We start from the raw sequence: 9196 nt of genomic DNA on the forward strand, positions 1-9196 counted from the left end.
TTGGCTATGCGTCAAGCCAGTGGGCCGTGCGTCAAAGTTCCGGTTGTAACGCTGGCGCTGCATCGATCTCCTCTCGGGGAGCCGGGCTGCATCATTCCGGTTCAGTGTGCGGTGATTTTCTCACCGTGATGCAGGCTGTGCATCGTTTCTGGCAGGCTGTGCATCAAATGTTCATCCACAAGGAGTTCTTTGCAGAATGAAGAGTTTTTGGCCCCGAGACTTCAAGGAACAGGAGGCAAGCTCTATCCAAGCCCTTGGAGAGCACCTTTCAGCAGAGCCAGAGGGCAACACGGCAGCAGGGCAACAGCAGGGCAGCAGTTCTTTGTAGAAAATCTGTTAGGTGTGTCCTTTGGGCAGCCAGGCAGTTCCTCTTGGCAGGTTGCAGCTTCTGGTTCAGAGTTTCTTCATCAGTGGTATCTTGTCCAGAAGTGTCTGAGTTGGTAGGGTCAGAGGCCCTGTTTAAATATCCAAGTGTGCCTTTGAAGTGGGGCAGACTTCAAAGAGTGGCTTAGAAGTGCACAAGGTTCCCTTTCAGTTCCATCCTGTCTGCCAGGGTCCCAGTAGGGGCTGTGGCAGTCCATTGTGTGAGGGCAGGCCACTGTCCTTTGACATGAACGTGTCAGACCCTCCACCCTCCCAGCCAAGGAAGACCCATTCAGTATGCAGATGTGTGCAGGTGTGACTGAGCATCCTGTGTCTGGGGTTGTCTGTGTCAAATGCACAAGGGAGCTGTCAACTAAGCCAGCCAGACGTGGATTGTAAGGCACGGAAGGATTTAAGTGCAGAGAGGTGCTCACTTTAAAAAAATGGCATTTCTTAAACAGTAATATTAAATCCAACTTCAGAAGTCAGCAGGATTTTGTATTACCATTCTGGCAATACTAAATATGCCCTTGTTACTCCTTTCAGATCAGAATCTACCACTCAAACAGTATATGAGTGTAGCCCTAAAATGTAGGAGTTTTACACTACCAGGACATATAAACTACACAGGTACATGTCCTGCCTTTCACCTACATAGCACCCTGCCCTATGGGTTACCTAGGGCCTACCTTAGGGGTGGCTTATATGTAGAAAAAAGGGGAGTTTAAGGCTTGGCAGGTACTTTTAAATGCCAAGTCGAAGTGAAACTGCACACACAGGCCTTGCAATGGCAGGCCTGAGGCATGGTTAAGGGGCTACACATGTGAGTGGCACAATCAGTGCTGCAGGCCCACAACTAGCATTTAATCTCTAGGTCCTGGGCATATGTAGTACACTTTACTGGGTACTTACAAGTAGAATAAATAAACCAATTGGGTATGAACCAATGTCACCATGTTTTAAGGGAGAGAGCATAGGCACTTTAGCACTGGTTAGCAGTGGTAAAGTGCACAGAGTCCTAAAACCAGCAAAAACAGCTTCCAAAAAGTGGAGGGAGTCAGGCAAAACTTTAGGGGTGACCACCCTAAGGCTGTCGGGTCCAACAGTATCCCTCCAGATACCACCTCCAGTTGCAAGTAGGACAAATAATGTAGCTGCCATCCCAAATGCCCCACCCAACACCCCAATATTACAACCTGCCAGCACCGACACAGCTGAGGACTCAGAGGACCCAGGGACCAGGTTTGAGAGGACAGTGGTAGGAGTCCAGCGGGAGCTGGCAAAGCAGGTGTGGGTTGGGATTGAGACTGTGGCAGCCAGCCTAGAGGGAATGAGCATGTGACTCATTATAGCTATTGAACATACTACACCTAACGAGGCATACACTCCCCACTGCATGGAGTCCAGCAGTGTCTGAGGGACATAGCTGCTGCCATGAGGAGAGGCCACAACTACTGTCCTCCCAAACTGGCAGCAGTGTGATTGAGAACAAGCTGGACTACATGCACCGGGAAGTGGCTCTCACATGGCTGCCTACCACTGGGATGTTGCTGCTATCCTGAAAAATCAACAGCTCCTCCTTGCTGCAGTGATGCCATATTTTGTTCCACAAATGGCAGCTCTCCACCACCACCATCAAGGGCAGAGGAGACACCACACACATCGGAGGATGAAGATGTGAAACAGATCAGCTTCACGCGTAAGAGTTCCTGGTAGCACCAGCCCATGCCACATCAGCAGTGTTCTTCTTTGTCCAGTGCTTGAGATCATGCCACTGTTAGCACAGTTGGATTTGTGCACTCTTCACCCACACACTGTTGACGTATCTGCTAGAGACTGTCATTGTCTCTCACTTACAAGTTGGCAATTATTGTTCCTCCGCACTTAACAGCACTTCACTCAAGCATGTCCTATGAAATGTCCCTCAACCCTGGACTTGTGTTGTATCGCGATTGTATGGATTTCACAAATGGGTCACTGAACTGGACATTGTAAATATTGCACAACAACACTTGTAAATAAACACCTCCTACACAAACAGCATGTATTTGTGTATTGTGATACATCTACTATGCTTAATAATTGTGATGTGTGTAACCATGTCATTAGTCACAGAATATCAGTACAAGAGTGCAGGACTATGGGGGCACATACCTATACCCAAGGTCCCTAACATGACAAATGTTAATGCTGGTCTCATCCCCTAGAAGCAATTCACTGAGTATGTCACAAATGAAGAGCACATGTATGCTTCACTCACTACATACGGCAGGAATGGCTGTAAAACAGTTCTATGGCAATATCATCAGCTGGGAGTACCTCTAGAACACAATGGTGTGATACAGAGGTACCTAACCTCATTAGTGATTGCCATTGGTCAGTTTTGCAGGATAGAGTTCCACTTTAGGCTGTTGTCAGATGTGCCACAGTTCCCGACATTCCTACATAGGACCCCAACACTGACAGCTGAAGTATAACACCTACCTGTCCAATACAAAGTAAACATAGTCACCTTGAGTGGTGGGTACACTGGATGGCAGATGCTTGGACAAATAGATGTATTGTTGCTGCCAATGTGACAGCTGTTGTCGATAAGTGATGCACATGTCAAGAGAGGTATTCGGATGCAGGATGGAATCCCTAGGCCAACACACACTTTGCACTGTTCACTCATTGAAGACCCTGAGACACAAGCATATAACACAAAATGTATAGGAGTACACAAAAATGTTTATTAAACTTTCAACTATCCTTAAAATTAATACCTACCCTATCCTAAGCTAACCTATTCTAACTATACTTATCCAACAACTAAAGATATCTGCCCTATGCTAAACTTAAATAACACATTTAACACCACACTCTAAACATTGGCCCCCCACACCTCTCAAGTTACAAGACACATGCAGGACAACATACTACACATATACTAACTAATCTAAACAAATATATATATTTTGTTTCAATTTTTTCATTTTTTTATTATAGAAAACACATGTATACCCCAACATGCCCCCCATAATTAACACATAATAAGTTTTTAAAAAAACACCCCCCCAAATCCACTTATCCTATCTAATCTACATACTGACACTAACCTAACACTAACCCCCTAAAGCCCACAATAAAATATGTTAGGAAACCAGAAGGGAGGGGACAGAACGTGGAGGTGGCAGATAAGAGCTCAGTCAAAGTTTGGCCTTCTTTATTTTTTTTTAATGTATTTTTACTTTTTGGGGTTTGTGGCCACCTCTCCCTCCAAGTTGTCCAAACGTTTTAGTATGAGGGACACGTCCCTCTGCAGATCCTGCAGCAATTGTGTGTCCATGGCAGCAGGAGGTGTGGGCTGTTGCACTGATGTTAATGCAGTTGCAGCCAATGTTTTGGGTGTGGTGCCAGTGGTGCCCCACCCCGGCTCTGCTGGGGAGCTAGGTGTCTGCTGAGCCTTCTTGGGCAGTGTGGTGACCCCTTGTGGAAATGCCTCCCATTCCCCTGTTGCCTTCTCTGAATGGTAGCAGCGAGCCATTTGTCTGAAGCCTGACTCCACTGCCAGGATAAGGCGGTACCTCACTGCCCTCTTCTGAAACGCACACAGCTCATCATTGGTCATGTTGGCAGCTGTTAAATGGAGACAAGCAACCATTCGTGTCAGCCTTGTGTGGAGTCTGTACAGATTAGTAGCTTACAATGTTACATCTAATTACACATGCACTCCAACTCACATTCCGGAAAAGACAATGGCCCTGATAAATGTAACGTCAACCCTGCCTTAGCATCATATTCTTGACACTAAAGTGACGCAAACCTAGAAAATGAACCAAAGTTTTGGATGTGTGCACTGCTTATGCATAAAAAAGTATAATGCAAAGGCAGCGCTAACTTTACGTAGATCAGGCCCAAACTTCCACATCATCTTTGTCTATTTCCAACCATACACCACCAGTAAGTTGGACATGTCAATGGGAGGATGGGATGCTGTTGGTAACCATAAGGGGTCAGAGCTGATAGGTACACATGCAAGCCTGATCAATATGACTGTCACCTACACTGTGAGCATCACATCTACCTACATATTTGGTGTCCCTCTCCCCCCGAGCCTAAGGGGGGATGGCCATGCAATCCATCATCTCAACAGTCCTGGTCATCCACCGAGGCCTGCCCACTCATACATGGATTCAAGGAGTGGACCATATGTTAGGGGGGGCTGGCAACAAAGGAAGCTGGTATCTATAGGTCTATGACATCTACATTAATGTGTCCAGATGTAGACACTCATCAATACCAGATCTGCCACTACTATTCCTTTCACACCTATTTCCATGCCGGCACACATTTGGCCTTGACCTGCATGCAAGTCAATTACATTACACAGAAGTGTAACATAAATGGAGTGCAAAAGACGGAGCGCCATCCTGGGGTACAATTTCCAGCCCATTCCTCCATCTTCATGACAATACAGGGATGCACTAAATTGGGTTCAATATGGTGCATCCCTGTGTTGTGAGAATGATGGCGTGTGCCATTGCCAGTTTTCTCACAGTGTTGCACTCTGTCATTCTTAGTCACATATGGCCCTTCATGAGGCTTGTCACCAGCCTCTGTGCATGCTACTGTCCATTGTGCACCACAAACCTCACAAGATTTGCCCCTCTGGTGGTGCTTGGGCATCCTTTAAATGGGCCATAATGTCACCATCCAGCCTACTTTGATATCTGATCATTTTACAGCTTACTGCATCTGGCATTGTATTCAACACACATGACTAACTCACACCAAAGCCTGGATTACTTCACAGGACACACATTATCATACTTACTGGATACATCTGGGTCTTCAAATTGCGCCACTTCACCAATCATGTAGAGGGCTGGTCTACCTGTAAGACATGAATGGTAAATTATGTTTAGTCTCAGAGTGGACAACAAATTTCAGTGTGAACTAGTTGAGAGGAGTGAGCTAGTTATCCTAGTGGAAAACAGTGCAACAGACACACCACTTTGATCACACAATCACACAGACCCACATCTGAACACTAGCACTGGGCCAGAGACTCATGTAGTGCTACACCCTGAAACATCCATATGTGGCATTGTCATGCAGCTGTCTGTGGGCACAATACCTCCATTGCCAAATGGGACTGTTTGATCATGTATTTTCCATGTGAGGGCCATGCTATGGTAGTAGCAGTGGCAGGACCATTGTAAACACCCATGGCATTTCTGCCTACCACAGATGTAGGTAACAACTATGCCATCATCATAGCTCACAGACACGCTACTACCCTGGGATTGTGTGGGTATTTCAAGGTGTTGGGGATTTGCATTACACACCCTGCAATGAACAGAGTTAAATGTGTGTGCTATCACAAGACAGACCCACTGAATTGACATGGATGTGGACTCCTGTGCAGTTGCTTTGCCTACCTGCACATTGACTGCATTGTGAAATGTATGTATTACTAATACTGGTTGGCCTGCCACTTTCGCCATTGTACACTATTGTCAATCCAGTGAAGGGGTGAGTGGTGTGGCAGAGATGGAGCTGATGCATTGCAGAGTCATACTGTCAGTGAGGAGCTGTAGGCTAGTGGAACAGACTCTGAACATGTGTGTGGTATGGGGGCGGTAGATGCAGTCTGTTACAGAACATGAACTGGAACATGGAACTGCCAGTAATCTCTTCCCAAATCATGTTCGCTCTCCCTTACATGGCCTTGTCCAATGAAACAAAGGGGCCAATAGCACAACACTGGGGCAGCACCTGGGACTTGAACTTTAATTGTAATAGTATTTATATAGCGCTTACTACCCCTGATGAGGCGTCAAAGCGCTTTTCGGCGAGTAGCACGCTACTCCTGAACCCAACAAGAATTAGTGATGGATTAGTATCGGGAAATATGAGTACAGTTTTAGTATTATTATGAGTTAATTTGAGCTGCGGATATGAGAGTTTGTTAGTTAGATTGACTGGAGTAATGGAGGGGCGGAGTAGGAAAGAAATCCAGAAGTGTTAATTGGGAGTATATCCCTCCTTTACTCATCCCAATTTGGGATGAGTAAAGGGGGATGGAGTAGGGAAGAGTCTGTGGAAGGGTTAAGGAGATCATAGTAGCAGGGTGAGATAAATGAGGGAGAATTTAGTAGGTTTGTTTGGGAGGTCATGGTAGTAGAGTGAGGTTTGGTGAGTTAGATGTGAAGGCGGAGTGAAGAGCTTAGGCAGAGTTATTTAGGAGATGAAAGTAGTAGAATGGATTTGATGATGGGTAGATACGTGTGATAAGATGAGAACAGGGATTCATAGATATCTAGTATAACAACCCACCCAGGAGCCATGCAATGACCCACGAACATGCCAAGCACAGAACAACATACACACACACACACACATATATATATATATATGTTCGATGGCATGTGTAGCTGCAGATACACATGCTTTGCATTATCCTGCCATCTAGTGTTGGGCTCGGAGTGTTACAAGTTGTTTTTCTTCGAAGAAGTCTTTTCGCATCACTAGATCGAGGGACTCCTCCCCTTTTGGCTCCATTGCGCATGGGCGTCGACTCCATCTTAGATTGTTTTCTTTCCGCCATCAGGTTCGGACGTGTTCCTCTTCGCTCTGTGTTTCGGTTCGGAAAGTTAGTTAAATCTCGGAAAATTCGACGGTATTGTTTGCGTTCGGTATCGGGTTAGTAATAGCAGATCGACACCGAAGAAAAGAAGAGCTCCGGTAGCCCTTCGGGGCTTCCCTTCCCCGGCGGGGCCTGGTCGGCCCGACCGTGTGCGTCTTCAAGGCTCATGGAATGGACCCCATTCCGCTTCTGCCCCAAATGCCACAATAAGTATCCTTATACAGACCAGCATTTGGTCTGTAATTTGTGTTTGTCCCCCGAACACAAGGAGGATACCTGCGAGGCCTGTCGTGCATTTCGGTAGAAGAAGACGCTATGGGACTGGAGAGCTCGAAGGCTTCAAATGGCGTTGACGCCGGCAGGACACCACGATGTCGAAGAAGAGGAGACTTTCTCCATTCCTGATTCGGACTCGGATGAGGCCGAAAGTGAGCAGCCGGCGAGGCAACAAACCGTGAGTAAACCTGCCCCGGCCAAAACTCACACAAAGATAATGAAAGCCCAGGGGATGCCACCACCGGCAGGCCATGGCTTAACCCGTAAACACAGTGACCAACCATCGGCACCGAAAAAGGGCACACACGTGTCAAAGACATCCGACTCCGGTCGAGATACCGGCTCAGAGTATACTCAGCACCGAGATACTGGCTCCGACCAAACTCGGCACCCTGAAACCGAAAAAGGTGGCTTCGGAGCCGAAAAAGACTGCGGAAAACGTTTCGGTGCCGAAACACCCAGCCTTGGAGCCGAAACAGAGCTCCTATTCCGAAGAACAAGGCCTTTCATCACAACTACAAGGCCATAAATTTGGACAAGAATTAGAGATGGGAGAGCCAGACTATACACAAAGAAGGCTCCATATTCAGAAGGGCACAGGGAAAATAAGAACTCTTCCCCCTATTAAAATGAAACAGAAACTCGCTTTCCAAGAAACAGAACAGCAGCCAAAAGTGGCTAAAGAAAAAACTCCACTACGTTTTTCGCCACAGCCATCGCCACAGCACTCACAGCAACTGTCACCAATAGCAGCACCCCCAATGATGCAATCTCCAACGCACACAGGGATGAGCCAGGATGACCCAGACGCATGGGATCTATACGATGCACCAGTATCTGACAATAGTCCTGATTGCTACCCGGCAAGACCATCACCACCAGAAGACAGTACTGCTTACATGCACATAGCCAATACCAGAGTATGCCGATGTTACCAGGCATGTTAAAACACGCAAAACAGGTGTTTCAAGACCCCGTCAAAGGCAGAGCCATTATACCTAGGGTGGAGAAGAAGTACAAACCTCCCCCTACGGACCCTATGTACATCACGCAACAACTAACATCTGACTCGGTGGTAGTAGGCGCAGCCCGGAAAAGGGCAAATTCACAGATTTCTGGGGATGCACCACCAACCGACAAAGAAAGTCAAAAATTTGATGCAGCAGGGAAAAGGGTTGCAGCACAGGCAGCCAGTCAATGGTGCATTGCCAATTCACAGGCTTTATTGGCAAGATATGACAGGGCTCATTGGGACGAGATGCAGCATTTAATTGAACATCTTCCCAAAGAGTTTCAAAAGCGTGCACAACAAGTGGTGGAGGAGGGCCAAAGTATCTCCAACAACCAGATACGATTGGCTATGGACGCAGCGGACAAAGCCACGAGAACAGTAAACACATCGGTCACTATTCGGAGACACGCATGGCTACGCACCTCCGGATTTAAGCCAGAGATCCAGCAGGCTGTGCTTAATATGCCTTTTAATGGACAACAGTTGTTTGGGCCGGAGGTGGATACAGCTATAGAGAAGCTAAAGAAAGATACGGACACGGCCAAAGCCATGGGCGCGCTCTACTCCCCACACAGCAGAGGCCCTTTAGGAAGCCACACTTTAGAGGGGGGTTTCGAGCCCAAAGCACAGAATCTTCAACCTCACAGGCCAGACCCACATACCAGGGCCAGTACCAAAGAGGAGGCTTTCGGGGACAATATAGAGGTGGACAGTTCCCTAAAACAAGAGGGAAATTCCAAAGCCCAAAAACCCCACAAACTAAACAGTGACTTCAATGTCACAAATCCCCAACACATAACATCAGTGGGGGGGGGAGAATCACAGATTATTACAAAAATTGGGAAGTAATAACTACAGACTCGTGGGTCCTAGCCATTATCCAACATGGTTATTGCATAGAATTCCTACAATTA

Source organism: Pleurodeles waltl, chromosome 8 (genome assembly GCF_031143425.1).
Source record: "Pleurodeles waltl isolate 20211129_DDA chromosome 8, aPleWal1.hap1.20221129, whole genome shotgun sequence".
NCBI lineage: Eukaryota > Metazoa > Chordata > Amphibia > Caudata > Salamandridae > Pleurodeles > Pleurodeles waltl.